Genomic DNA, 13,713 nt, shown 5'->3' with positions numbered 1-13,713 from the left:
TTCCCTCCTTCTGTTCAGCACAATTGCTTTCCATGACTTTGTCCTCTAGGTCACCAATCTGTTCTTCTGCTTCCTCTTGTCCACTATGTATTCTACCCAGTGTATTTTTAATTTGAGTTATTGAGTTATCTTTGGTTCTTTTTATGCTTTCGGTCTCTTGTTAAGGGTCTCATTGAGAACCTCCACTCTTATTTTCAGCTCAGTGAGTATCTTTATGACAGTTACTTTAAATTCTCTGTCAGGCATGTTACTGATCTCTCTTTTGTATAGTTCTCTTGCTCTGATGTTTTTCCTCCTGTTCTTTCATTTGGGACACATCCCCTGTCACCTCATCTTGTCTAACTCTCTGTTTCTGTCTCTCTGTTTTAGGAAAGTCAGCTATGTCCCGCTCTTAAAAGTAGTGGCCTTATGAAGAAGAAGTCCAACAGTGCCTTGTAGTGCAACGTCCCCTCTTCACTAGAATCTGGTGCTTCAGAGGTATCTTCCTATGTGTGTTGCATGGGACCTACTGTTGTGGCTGAGCTGCTTTTGTTTTCATTCCAGTCATTTGCAATGACTCTCTTTGCCTGTTATAGGCAGGGCTTGGTCCCTTGTCATTAGTGGGACAGTTTGGGGCTGCCTTGGGCTTCAGTTGGGTCAGACGAAGCATTTGCCCTAGATGTAGTAACACCAAACTGCAGGAGTCTTTTCTTGTATTGTCCCCTGAGAAGATTTTGTTGGTGGGTGGGACTTGTGGTCAGACCAAATGGCTGCCCCTAGGCCACTGCTAAGGCCACAGTCAGACTTGTGTGTGTGGTTATCTTCCCTTTTTCCTAGGGCAGGAGTCACTTTGGAGTAGTGCCAGCCCCTAGTGTGGGGCTGCTCGCTTATTGCCAGGCTTGTGGCATTGCTTTGGGTGGGTTCCCAACAAAGGTGTATTAAAGGGAGTGAGTCTATAGAGAAGCGGGGGTGTGAGTATAGGGTGTTAGCAAGGTTTGCATGAATCTGCTGTGGGAGGAGCCTCGAGGCTGAGGCCTGGCTGGAGGGGGCATGTCCATAGGAGAAGGTGGGGGAGTGGTGTGCTGTTTGCAAACTAAGTGGAGAGCATCGACACCCTTCTGGTTCCTACAGGTGGGTGTCTGTGTGTCTAGTTTGGTGGATGGGGGAGTGAAATGGCACCCTCTCGTTCCGCTGTTCCTGGAGAAATCTCCCAAGATCCCTGCCCCTCTAGCACATGTTCTGAAATTAGTAAACAAATCTCACTATGGTACACCGGGGCATTTTTCAAACTATTCCTTCTATGCTGTATCTCCACAGGCTGCTTGTGATGTTTCTAAAAGGGCAGAGACTGTTTCCTCTCACCCTTTTGGCTCTCTCAGAACCAGGCTGCTGATTTTTAAAGATCCAAGTGTTAGGCCCCACTGATTTTAAGAACTCATGAAGTTATGGCCTGTGGTTGTCAAAACCCAATGTTATGGTGATTTGTCTTCCGTATGTGGGTTTCTGGTGCTTGAGGTGCCTAGTGTGAGGGTCTGTTTCTTTCCTCTCTCTGTGCCTGGGCATTCCTCCCTCCTGTGGACAGCCTTGAGGGTCTACCTACTTTCTTCAATGTGGCCTATTCTCTACATTTAGCTGTAGAGAGTCTGTTCTGCCATCTTTGGGTTGTTTTCTGGGTTATTTACACTGATGTGGGTGTTATCTAGTTGTATCTGTGGAATGAGATAAGCTTAGGATCCTCCTGTTCTGCCATCTTCCTCAGAAGTATCCTTCATGATTTCTTAAGGTCCCTTTCTGACCTGAGGTTACATGAGTTGCTTTTCTCTCTCTATCTCTCCTTTTTTTTTTTTTTTTAAGAAAAAAGCACCACAGTAATTAAAAAAAAAATCTCTTTATCTGTTGTTAGGAGAAACATCATTAAAAGATATGGTTCACATACTGGCTTACTGAAAACATGGTAGCATGTGAAAAGTTGCCTAAGCTATACTGATTCTTTAAAAAAAATTTTTTTTATTAACATATAATATATTATTAGCCCCAGGGGTATAGGCCTGTGAATTGCCAGGTTTACACACTTCACAGCACTCACCATAGCACATACCTTCCCCAATGTCCAAATGTCCATAACCCAACCACCCTCTCCCTATCCCCCTCTCCCCAGCAACCCTTTGTTTGTTTTGTGAGATTAAGAGTCTCTTATGGTTTGTCTCCCTCCCGATCCCATCTTGTTTCATTTATTCCTTTCCTACCTGCCAAACTCCCCACGTTGCCTCTCAACTTCCTCGTATCAGGAAGATCATATGATAATTGTCTTTCTCTGATTGACTTATTTCGCTAAGCATAATACCCTCTAGTTCCATCCATGTCGTCACAAATGGCAAGATTTCATTTCTTCTGATGGCTGCATAGTATTCCATTTTGTGTGTGTGTGTACCACATCTTCTTTATCCATTCATCTGTTGATGGACATCTAGGTTCTTTCTATAGTTTGGCTGTTGTGGACATTGCTGCTATAAACATTCGGGTGCACGTGCCCCTTTGGACCACTACATTTGTATCTTTAGGGTAAATACCCAAAGTGCAATTGCTGGGTCATAGGGTAGTTCTATTTTCAACTTTTTAGGAACCTCCACACTGTTTTCCAGAGTGGTTGCACCAGCTTGCATTCCCACCAACAGTGTAGGAGGGTTCCCCTTTCTCTGCATCCTCGCCAGCATCTGTCTTTTCTGGACTTGTTAGTTTTAGCCATTCTGACTGGTATGAATTGTTTCTCTTGGTAAGAGAAGCAATTCGTAAGCCGGTGACTCTATTCCAAGAGATACCAGCAGCCATGGAACAGAGGCATGAGGTCCTTGGTTGGTGGATGGAAAAAATTGAGGGGGGTACATTAAGTCTGATGATCAGAATTATCTTTTCATCTTATTTCAGCTGCCATGGAAAGCCCCTTCCCAAAGGGCCCTGGCCTTAGTCCCACCTGAGAATAAAGAAGTGTGAGATTTAATTCTCAATGTTTTGATTTTGGGCAATCTGATTTTAGTTTATAAGGCATCCCTTTCAGCCAAGCACTTTTGTGAGAACTGTGATAGGATTATAAGCCAAAAATTAAAACAATGCCAACCTCTGTGATGTTGACAGAGTTGTCCTACTTGAGGAGTGTACTTGAAAATGGTGTATTATCATTTGCTTGAGCAAGACCTTGCCATTTTACATTAAGAAGGTTACATTTTTCCTGACTCATATTTTCATGCTGCTCAAGGGTTCCTTTCTGATGGTGGGACAAAAGATTGGTTTTTGAGAAGGACTTGGTTCTATGATGTCAGCATGACTTGACCTTTGGGGGTCATTTGTGCTTCCTCTTACCTTCTAGGACTTTTGAAAAATAAAAAAAATAATAATAACTGTTTAATGGTGTGGGATCTACAATCTTTGACCTCATCTGATTAAGTCACCCCCATTTATATAAACTTGAGTAAATCTCCAGATGCCAACTTGAGCTTTGGTGAAAATTTGTCTTCTTTAGCTTTATAATCATAAAATTGAAGTACCTTGAACACGTCTTAGAAAAGAAACTATCCATTTTTATTTTTTATTGTTTTGTCTTGTTTTTTTTTTGTTTATTTGAGGTACTGGAAAGAAACACAGAGAAAAATGTAAGCAAAGTTTGAGGGTTTGCTGGAGAGGGAGCTGGAAATGGCTATATGACATTTTAAAATCAGCCACTGGGTACACCTGGTCAGGTGTACACTGGGTACACCTGCCTGTTTCCAGTTGAGAACCTGTGAACTCAATATGCCATTTTCAAATTTTAATCTTGACTACCTTTCTGAATTCCAGTTTGCTCTTTGGTGAGTTTGGCTGGCACAAGCCTGTTTTTCCAGAGACTGCTGAGTCCCCCAGTTTAAGTTGATTTCAGAAGTTTCAAAGTGGCAAAACTGTATATTAAGTCTCTGAGGCCATGTACCCCCATTATGCTGTGGTCTGTCGCTCTCATCCCATCAGCTTCCCCCTCAACTTCTGAAGTTGTGAGGTTGTAAAAAGTCCACCTAGGTCTGTCTAGAAAATAGAAGCTCTCTGCCTCTTAACTACTGCTAGAAAAAAAAAATCTTTACTGAAATTTTTCATATACTAGAATAATAAAAAATTAACTTTGATTGTGCAAAGATAGAAGAACTCTAAAATATATTTGCCGCCACAACCAGACAGCCCTCTTCCTTAGAGTGGGTTGAATGCTGCAAATGAAGATTTGTAAAGTCAGAAGAGAAGTAGGCTAATTGGAAGTCCATGGGTGGTGAGGACAAAGCAAAATGCAATGGATTTTCCTTTTCTATAGGTTCAAAGACGCTGCTGCTGCATTTCTTAGTTCTTTGAACTCCTCTTGTCTTGTTAATCTGGAAGCATACCAGGCTTCAGGAGCTAGTGGGGGAGCTTCTTGGTCTGTAAGTCCTTCCTAATATGAAAGGACAATATTTAAAAGGCCATCTCAAAGCCATCTCTAACATTTGCAGGCTTGCTGCCAATATGGTTCCTAGCAAACGGCAAGGAGACTTAAAAACAGCGACAGTGCCTCTCTTTACAACTTCTTTCCTTTAATAAAGGGAAATTGGTGTGCTATATTGTGTCCGAGTTTGGGGCCCACCTAGATATGGATGGGAGATAAAGAGGGCTGGCTGCCACGGTGCCAGGTGTTCCCTAATTGTAAAACTGAATAATGGATAATAACCATCTTAGTGTGTTTATCAATGCAGTTTGCTCTTTACGATGCAGAAGAGGTCACAGGAGACAATGTGCGGGCCTCTCATGCTCCTATTCATTAACAAGGCACTGCTGGCTGAAATTCAGGCTCCATTACCTAGATGCAACAATGGCGGGGATCCTGCACCAAGTTGTAATTAGGCTTGATCAGGGCTGGGGTACAGTTGCTATAATCAGAATCACTCAGAATTAATTTTATACTTGTGAAAGGACATGAGATGAGATTGATTTAATGGTAACCAAAGCAACCCCCTTTTCTGTAACTGTCTAAGTTTAAAAGAGAGAAAGAGAATAGAGAGCAAAGGCGGGGAGAGAGAAGCAGGTAAGAAGGGAGGGCACGGCAAAACAGAAAGATGTTCATTTTAGTTCCACTAATTTTATTACAACTAATTAGGAGAAAATGTGCGTCAATAAGAGCAAATATATTCTATCAAGGTGGCTCCTGGCTGGGTCCTAGAAACTTTTGCAGGTCTCGCTATGTGGCTAAAGCAGATTCTGTGACGCTTAATTTCTGCTTCCTTTTTGCCCATTTCATATGTGATTGGAAACAGCTTGATTAGGGCAAGAATTTCAATTTACGGGAAAAGGAGGAGGAAATTCAAGCTGGGCAATACTTCCTTTCTCTGGTAAGAATCAGTTCTTTAGCCTTTTACCTTGGAGCTCTGTATATATATATCACAGACCCAGTGACTCTACACTGGCTTATATGAGAGCAAAGAGAAGGTTCTGGAGCCCTGTTTGAGGAATAGTTAAAGAAGGTGCAGAGCTGTGGGGGGTGTGGTAAGGGGAGCACATCTAATTCCTCACAATTAGAATGTTCATTCAGTTTTTTTCAGGTTGGCAAGATGCTGCTCTGGGGATAGAATCTGACCTTTCAGACTTGAGATAATTGGCGAGATGTGTGTGCATATACATAGATTTTTCTTTTCTGCATACACACCCACATGCAGCTATTGGCATACGTGATTTGCACCATTCATACATGTTTGATCTGTTATTTAGATGCTGTAAATTAGATATTTGCTCATTTTCTTTTGTCCCCCTTGGCAGATTTATGAATTTCTTCCCATACTGCATTAACTTCAAAAAATATCACAGTCATTTTGAGGCTAGGATACTATTAGAATATGTCGAGAGTGGCATAAAGGGAGAATTTCATTTCTTGAATACTTATCAGATTATTGTGCAGATGAGAAAATGGCATGGAAATATTGTGAGTCATTTAAGTGAGTAGGAATTGTTTAATACTGAAATAAAGTATAACACTTTCAGACTTTAAAAAAAAAGAACTTTTTTTTCCCCCTTGGATACGATACCTTAGCTATTCAAATAATAAATTGATAATAAACTTCTAAAACATCATTGAGGTGGTATTGGTACCTATTATTGCATATCTAACTACGTGGATGCTTTATATGTAGTTTAGTTTTTATGTTACATGTTAATTTTTGTGGTTTGAATGAAGCATCAAGTTTAGCTAAAACTTATTTCAGCTTTAGAGCTGGAGATTTTATAAAACATTAAAAGTACACTTCAAATATATTGCTTTTACCATTACTCTTTTGGCTTTCCATACCCACTACTCAACATTACCAAAAACCTTAGAATTTGCCATTTTTGTGCATGTGTATGTCTTACTTTTTGTTAGGGTAAATTTTTCTTCTGAAGTTTCTTCTCTATTTCCCTCCTTTTGTAAAGGGTCTTAGAGTAAGATCGACAGGAAGTAGGTAAGACATGAAAAGATTTTATTCCCTGCTAGTGAGAGGGTTAGTCTAAACATGAGAAAAGTCCCTGTATTCTGACAGTGGCAGAGAAACCCCTTTTGGAATGGGTCCTTTTGTCTGATCTTAAATTCAGATGCTTGCCCTCAGTGCTTATAAATGCTGCAGCGTTAGAGGTTATGGTCAAGTGAAAGAGCACAAGACGTGATCTGAAGCAGTAAGTCTTCATGGCCAACACCCTGTTTATATTGGATCTGCTGAGCCTTCCAAAGTGGAAGATTCAATTATTTTCTGTTTGCTTATTTTCATGGCCCTCTTCCTCATGTCTGCGATGAGGGCCACAGGACAAGCTAGAGAGCTGTTTGTCATCTCTGGCATTTACTGCCAAAGCAGGCCATTCTGTGCTCTGGATCTCATATACACAGGTCTTGGTCTGGACTTGGAATTGGCTGGTGCTGAGACTCTGACTACCTGTTAACTGACCAGTCCCATTTAGTTTTTGGGGGAGCCATCTGGATAGGAATCTAGTCACTGATTTTTGTTTGTGTGTTTGTGAGTAAATTGAGAGATGTGGGTTCAAACCAGTATATAAATAGTAGTTCCGCTCTCACAGACTCAAACCCTGCTCACCTGTCCTTCTATTCACTCAACAGCCCTTACAATCCAGAATGAAAAGTGAAGAACTGGAAATAAGCATTTTTTGGTTAAGCAAAATGAGAGAATTGGAGCCACATTATTATTATTATTTTTAAATTATTGTTAACATATAATGTGATATTTGTTTCAGGGGTACAGGTCTGTGATTCATCATTCTTACAAAATTCCCAGCACTCACCGCATTTTAAAGCATTCCCATGGTCCAAAAGAATTCAGTTTGTTTGTACGTTCTTTTAAAAACTCATCCAGTACTTTATCAACTCCCACCGATATCTTGGAATGGAGATGCTCTACTGATCTCTATGTCTGGATTCAGCCAGAAGTGGAACCCTTGTGTCCAGATAGCTTCTGTGTAAGACCTCGGGTGATGGCTGTCCTCGCCTAGTGATGGTGATGTATGGAGCTTACCCTGGGAGCGCGCTGCCTCAGATACTGAAAATAAGGGGCCACAGGGTCTGTAGAGAATTTAGAAGCAATAAAAATTGACTAAAATTCGGTCTGCTTCTAATTATCACCATTTGCTGGTAATTGTAAACCATGTCAAAGATGAAATACTCCCCCCCCAACACACAATGTTTGTTATTCAAAATTCTAAACAATTTGCTAGAGTTAATGTTAGGTGAGGTAGCCATATGCTTATCTTTTGTGGGGCAGACATATTTATAACTTTAACTACTTTGGAGAAGAAAGCATTTAAATAGGAAAAGGCCCATTTTTGGTGGGGAATCCTGTTTCCCACCTTCCGCACAGCAAACAGATTTATATTCACTCCTATTAAAATGTAGGCTGAGGCATCCTTAGCAGAAATTCGTTTTACATCAGAGAGGTTTTTTTTTTAAGATAAAAAAAAATTATTTATTTGACAGAGAGAGAGAGAGATCACAAGCAGGCAGAGAGGCAGGCAGAGAGGGGGGAAGGAGGACCCTGAGATCAGGACCTGAGCCGAAGGGAGAGGCTTAACCCACTGAGCCACCCAGGTGCCCTACATCAGAGAATTTTTGTATTTACAATTTAAACAGTGGAATAGAGGGGTGAACTGTGAAGTATAATGTTTTTGTTTGTTAAATGTAAATTTTATTTCATACATGAGATATGGAATGGAATTTGAATCATGTCTTTAAGATGAGCATGTATTTTTAAGATTAAAACTAAACAACCAAACTAGGAAAATAATGATTCTGATAGAAAGTAATTTTATATAGAGAAAGAGGCTGTGAAAAGGATCCAACTGGGTGTCAAGTTTACAAGATATGCCATTATAGTTTCCTTCAATACTTTGGTGCTGGCCCTTCTAACTCATGGAGGGTGAGATTCTTCCACAATTGCCTACAGGTTTCTCTATTTTCTGCCCTTCCTGTATGAGATATTTTTGTACCTCATTACCAGAGAAACAGAAATGAATTATATTTTGCAGGGCTTTTATTTAATCCTGCTTCTGAGTGAATGAAAATTGCGGCAGAACACCCACCCCAGCAATTTACATGTTTCCCCAAGCTTGTTAGTCACTCATTTCTGGGCCTAGGCAAAAACAGTATCACGGCAGGAAAAGAGCCATTTCAGATCTTTCCATCTAGGTTTGGTTGAAGCTAAGACCAGAACTGAACTTGGACTGTATCTGCTGAACCTATAAATTCAGTTTAGAAACCAAACCCCAAGCAAAGGATGTCCTTTCTAAATGCAAAGGGAGGGTGAGACCCTGCTAGGGGGAGAAATGAAACTGCGAATAGAGTGCCCTAGGCTACCCCACTTGACATGCATACCTCACTTTCTGTAGCTCACACATCTCAGGAGAAAGTCGAAGGGCTAAAGGAGCACTACCATTTCTGTCCTGGGATAGGCTTCAGAGCACGGCTCAGGGACAGCAGGACACACTGTCGTCACTAAAATGTGCAAAAAACAGGAGAGCAGGTATGCTTTCAGGACTGTCAACCAGTCGACGGACAGTTTCCACCAAAGGACCAAAAGATCCCTCTGTAGATGGCCAGATGAGTTAAACTACATTCTATGCATGCAAAATGCAGATGTTTACCAGAATCATTGAGCACTTTGAATGTTAAAGATCAATGGGGGATCTATTCCCAGAGTTTTAGAATAACTGTAGAGGAATCTGTCTTCTCTGAGTCACTGGGACTCACCGATAGGATCATTGAAAAAAGCTGCTTCAGGTAGACATAGAATGCTATAGACGTGCCTTAAATACTTTAACTTAAAATATCTACACGTAGTGTAATTTACCAGGCTTTTGATGTAAGACCAAGGCCTTTGCTTTCAATTTGGATCTGTGAATTGGAATTTCCCCTGCATTTTCTATAATTTTCTGGTTTTGTATATTTAAAATGGAGAGTTTAAAGACATTTAGCAAACATTGCAAAATCTATCTGGATTCTTCTGAGTTCTTTTTCTCATTTTTTAAAATCCAACATTTTTTATAAACCAATTTGCTTAATTTTTTTCCAGGCATCCAATTTACTTTACGTGAGAAAGTAAATTGCACTCTTTTGCACTCATTTCTTTCTTTCTTTCTTTCTTTCTTTCTTTTTTTTTTTTTTACCAGTTTACATATTTTAAAAACTTGATTGCATAATTACAAAAGTATTGGAATAAATAAGCCCAAACAATGGATCCATGGTAAACATAAACTTCAGCTGGTTGGTGCTATATGGATCCTGTGTGCTGTGGGCACTAGTCAAGACGTTTTAGTAAGAAAGTAGAGAGCCTCCTTTTTTCGGAGCCTTGGAGCTATATTAAGAGAAATTCTCCTGTAAAAGGTGAAGGTCTTAGTCCATTCAGGTTGTTAAAAGAGGATACTACTATAAACGGGTGGGGTGTTTATAAAAAATAGAAATTTATTTCTTACAGTTCTGGAGGCTGGGCAGTCCAAGGTCAAGGTACTGACACGTCTGCTGTCTGATGAGAGATTCCTGGTTCATAAATGTCCATCTTCTCTCTGTGTCCTCACATGGTGGAAGGGGTAAGAGAGCTCTCTGGGGTCTCTTTTCTGAAGGCACCGATCCCATTTATGAAGACTCCACGTCATGACTTAATCCCTTCCCAAGTGCCCCACCTCCAAATATCATCACACTGGAGTTGAATCTCAACATATGAATTTTGGAGGGACACATTCAGTCTATAGCAGTGAAATTATAAAATTACTATAGTTACAAGATGAATTGTAGAATAATGGGTCTTGGAAAAGTGAATTTTCTAGATAATTGAGTACTTGGGGTTATTCCAAACTAATTGTTAAAGGAAAATTTTTCACAATGTATTATGTTTTAGAAAAAAAAGTGAAATTATCAAAGCACCCAGTAAGCTAATGAGCTGACACTCTAGCAAGCAGTAATACGGTATGATGATAATTACAAGCACCACTGGGAATGTTCGGTGGGCCCTCTGCCCTTAACAGTGGATGTCCCCCACTGCCTTGCTGGTCTCATTTGTGTTTCCCTTCTCCCTTATGGATTTCCCCATCTTTCCAAACACCCTGGCCCTTCCCCAAGAGTCTTCTTTGACTTCTGTTCCCTTTAGCTCAAGTTGCCATTTCTGTACTCTGCCTCTTTCATGTGACTGAGTTTTATTTTTTCTTCTTTCATTTTCCTGCCACTGATAGAGTTTTCAGCGTCTGGGCCAATAGACCCTGGCCTCCCCCCCCCGCCCCCCAATTTTCTTTTACCAGATCAGCCTAGTTGAATCTTGACATCTTCTAATCTTTGACCCTCTCCGCTGCTCCCTTGGGATTGGGTGACTGAGGTTGGCTGTACAGCTGGTTACACATGAGCATGTGGGAGTTTTGGAGGTAGTGGCAACCAAGGCCTTCAAAGTATGAGCAAGGGAAGATGGCCTCCTGGTCGCTTGTGCTCTTATTCTCTCCGCTTTTAATATACCTGTTTATTTCTACTAATTGTTTCCCCATTTGGACGAATGATGAACTGTAATGCCCAGAGTAAAAAGCTAGCAGAAATGAGTTCTGTTCAAAATTGCAGAGGTTTACATTGGAGTCTCAGTGAGTTCACTCAAGAGTTCTGGGAATAAGGCTGATATATCTTTAAAAGGGGTAATAGGAGAATATGCAGCGTAGATGCTGCTTTTTTGAGGCTGAAATTGGTTTGCATGTAACAAAACCATCCTTCTTAATATTACAAAAAAGGTCAACAAAACAACAACCCACTCATATCTCAAATCCCAGGTGAGCTAAAGCTACAAATCACATCCATTTGTAGGATACGGTTGAGAGATGATTTTTTGGATAATGACAGTTCATAAGCCTGTGCTGTACTCTGAGTAAGAGATAAACAGGGCCTTCTTGTTTTCACTCTGTCGGAAGCTCTAATTCATTTCTAATTACTATCTCCTGGAAAAGCACTGTGTTGTCATTGCTTTTTAAATTTCTTCCTCCTTTAGAGAAAACACATATTTTTAGGTCATTAAGAAAAACCTGTCTTGATTTGGATGATGTTTTTGTTTAGCAAAGCAGAGTTATTATTTTGTTTCAGGCACAATTTGTGTGGTAGGAGGAAGAGGCTGCGTACATTTTAATCTGGCAATGAATTAACAATAATCAAGAGAATGTGGCTTTTCCACTGTTACACAGTTCAGATCGACATGTTTATTCAAGCCAGAGAAAAAGCATTCTTGCTATTTTGATTTCCAAAGTGAATCAGTCAGGAGGAAAAAATGTTGGCCTGTGAGATATTAAAACTTTATCTTAATTTTCAACTCAGTCTTGCATTTGGCAATTAAAAAAAAATCCATGACGAACAATTAAAAGAAAGCTCATATAGTAGCAGATATAGTATAGAAAAAAGAAAAAGTTATTATTTTGCATAGACAAGGCAGTAGAATGTGGCAAAAATCGGCTTCTGTGGCTTTTCAGTTTTCTGTATAAAACTCTGATTGTAAACTCTTTGATTTTCTCACTCATTAGCTTAAGTTACTTTGGTTATTTTATCAGTTGCTTAATCTGTCTGATAGTTAATTAGGGAAATGTATGAATTAGTGGCATAAACTTTTTGGGAATTGTGAATGCAAGTGAGGTCAACGAAGGTCAGGATTTCCTTTGTCCCCGAGGAGATTCATGGGACGCTGCACATGCAGACTCTTCACCACCACCTGTGGCTCAAGGAGAAGTTCTGGGAGAAAGGGGTGAAGGTAGCTGGAAGGAACCAGCACTGTTGGGAAGTAATCAGCTAGAAACACTGTGCCCACATTAGTGGGGGCACAAACCAGAGAGGGCAACCACTATAAAGCTCAGAACTTGCCCTTTGACTTCTAGATGTACTGTCAGGCTCCAAGCTCAAATGATAATGGAGAGGGGTGGACAGACGGAGGTAAGTCTTAGATCTGGTTGACAAATAGATACATTTTTAACTGTATTGGCTTGTAGAGTTCCAAGTAGAAATTTCAGTTTTTTCTAATGCCTTTAATAAAATGCCAGGCATACCATTTACTTATGTGGTTTTTGCCAGCTGCATTTTTGTGTTACATAGGTCAATTATATTTGTTATAATGAATAAAGACTGGAAACACCAATAAGCCACAAGGAAAAGAAATTATTTGCAGTGCTCTCTCCAGGAGATAATTACTGTTGACATTTTTGTACATATTCTTTTAGCTGGCAAATGGAAAAAAAAAAAGAGAGATATTCATAAGGTGGTTCCTTTAAAAGAGCTCTCACAATAAAAACAATCAAGCAAAAACGTTATACAATTCAGAGGCCTGGGCTCTGCTGCAGACCTTCGGTTTTTAAGCTATTTGATCTATAGAGCAAAGAAACCATCTCTTCCATGACAATTTTTATCTAATCTCTTTCCTGAAAACTTCCACTTCTTTTCTATTGTCCAGGGAAAAAACAAGGGAGATGGAAAATCAGATGCCCAACCATTCATCCACTGAGAGGTTCTCAAAGTGGGGTCCCAGGAGGCCCTGGGAACTTGTAAGAAATGCAGATCCCTGGGTGCATCCCAGACCTCTTGAACTGGAAACACCAGGGATGGGTTGGGTTGGAGTAGGTTGTGTTTTAACAGGTCTTCCAGCTGATTCTGAGGCACACTGAAACCACTGCTCCTTAGGAAATTCTAAAGCAGGGTCGGAAATTGTGACTGGTGGGTTGCTTAGGGACTCTGGCAGCCTGTCCTTTGTCTCCAAATGCACCAGGAGACTACTCTGTTGGTATCTGAGTGGAGTTTCCAAGAAGTGTCTAAAGAAAGAAGCAGCAGCTGTTTGCTCTGGAGGTCAAGTGCCTGATAGAATTAGGAGTGTGTGTGTGATTTAAGACCGGAAAGTGCAGTTTGTGTAGAGATATGCCCTAAAGATCAAATTAGGGATAATGAATATATTGAGGAAGAATAATTACAGTATTTATAATTATTGGAGCACTGCTGTCATTTGTTTGACCTAATTTCTTCTGTTTTTATTGAAACAATTAATGTCTGTGAGTAAATAATACCGTATTTGTATTTCTTTATTAAGTGTATTTGTGTATGCCGTCACCTTACAGCAGGAAGCACAACACAGTGAATGGTTTTTTTTTTTTTTTTAATACAAAAACATTTCAAGACTCAAAACATGACTTAAGCTAGCATTAGCCTTTGGAACTAAAAATGCAGGG

The 13,713-nt window shown here is 40.2% G+C and overlaps 1 long non-coding RNA gene across 1 annotated transcript in view; it reads left to right on the top strand.

The window, feature by feature from the left end:
• The first annotated feature begins 373 nt into the window (after nt 1–373).
• LOC116570910 overlaps nt 374–13,713 on the top strand; it is a 50,925-nt gene continuing 37,585 nt past the window's right edge. The window contains exon 1 of the long non-coding RNA XR_004277597.1: nt 374–477. This is a non-coding gene — a long non-coding RNA (uncharacterized LOC116570910). The remainder of the gene's footprint in view (nt 478–13,713) is intronic.

Source organism: Mustela erminea, chromosome 12 (assembly GCF_009829155.1).
Source record: "Mustela erminea isolate mMusErm1 chromosome 12, mMusErm1.Pri, whole genome shotgun sequence".
NCBI classification, from domain to species: Eukaryota; Metazoa; Chordata; class Mammalia; order Carnivora; family Mustelidae; genus Mustela; species Mustela erminea.
This window is presented reverse-complemented; position numbering and strand designations above follow the sequence as displayed.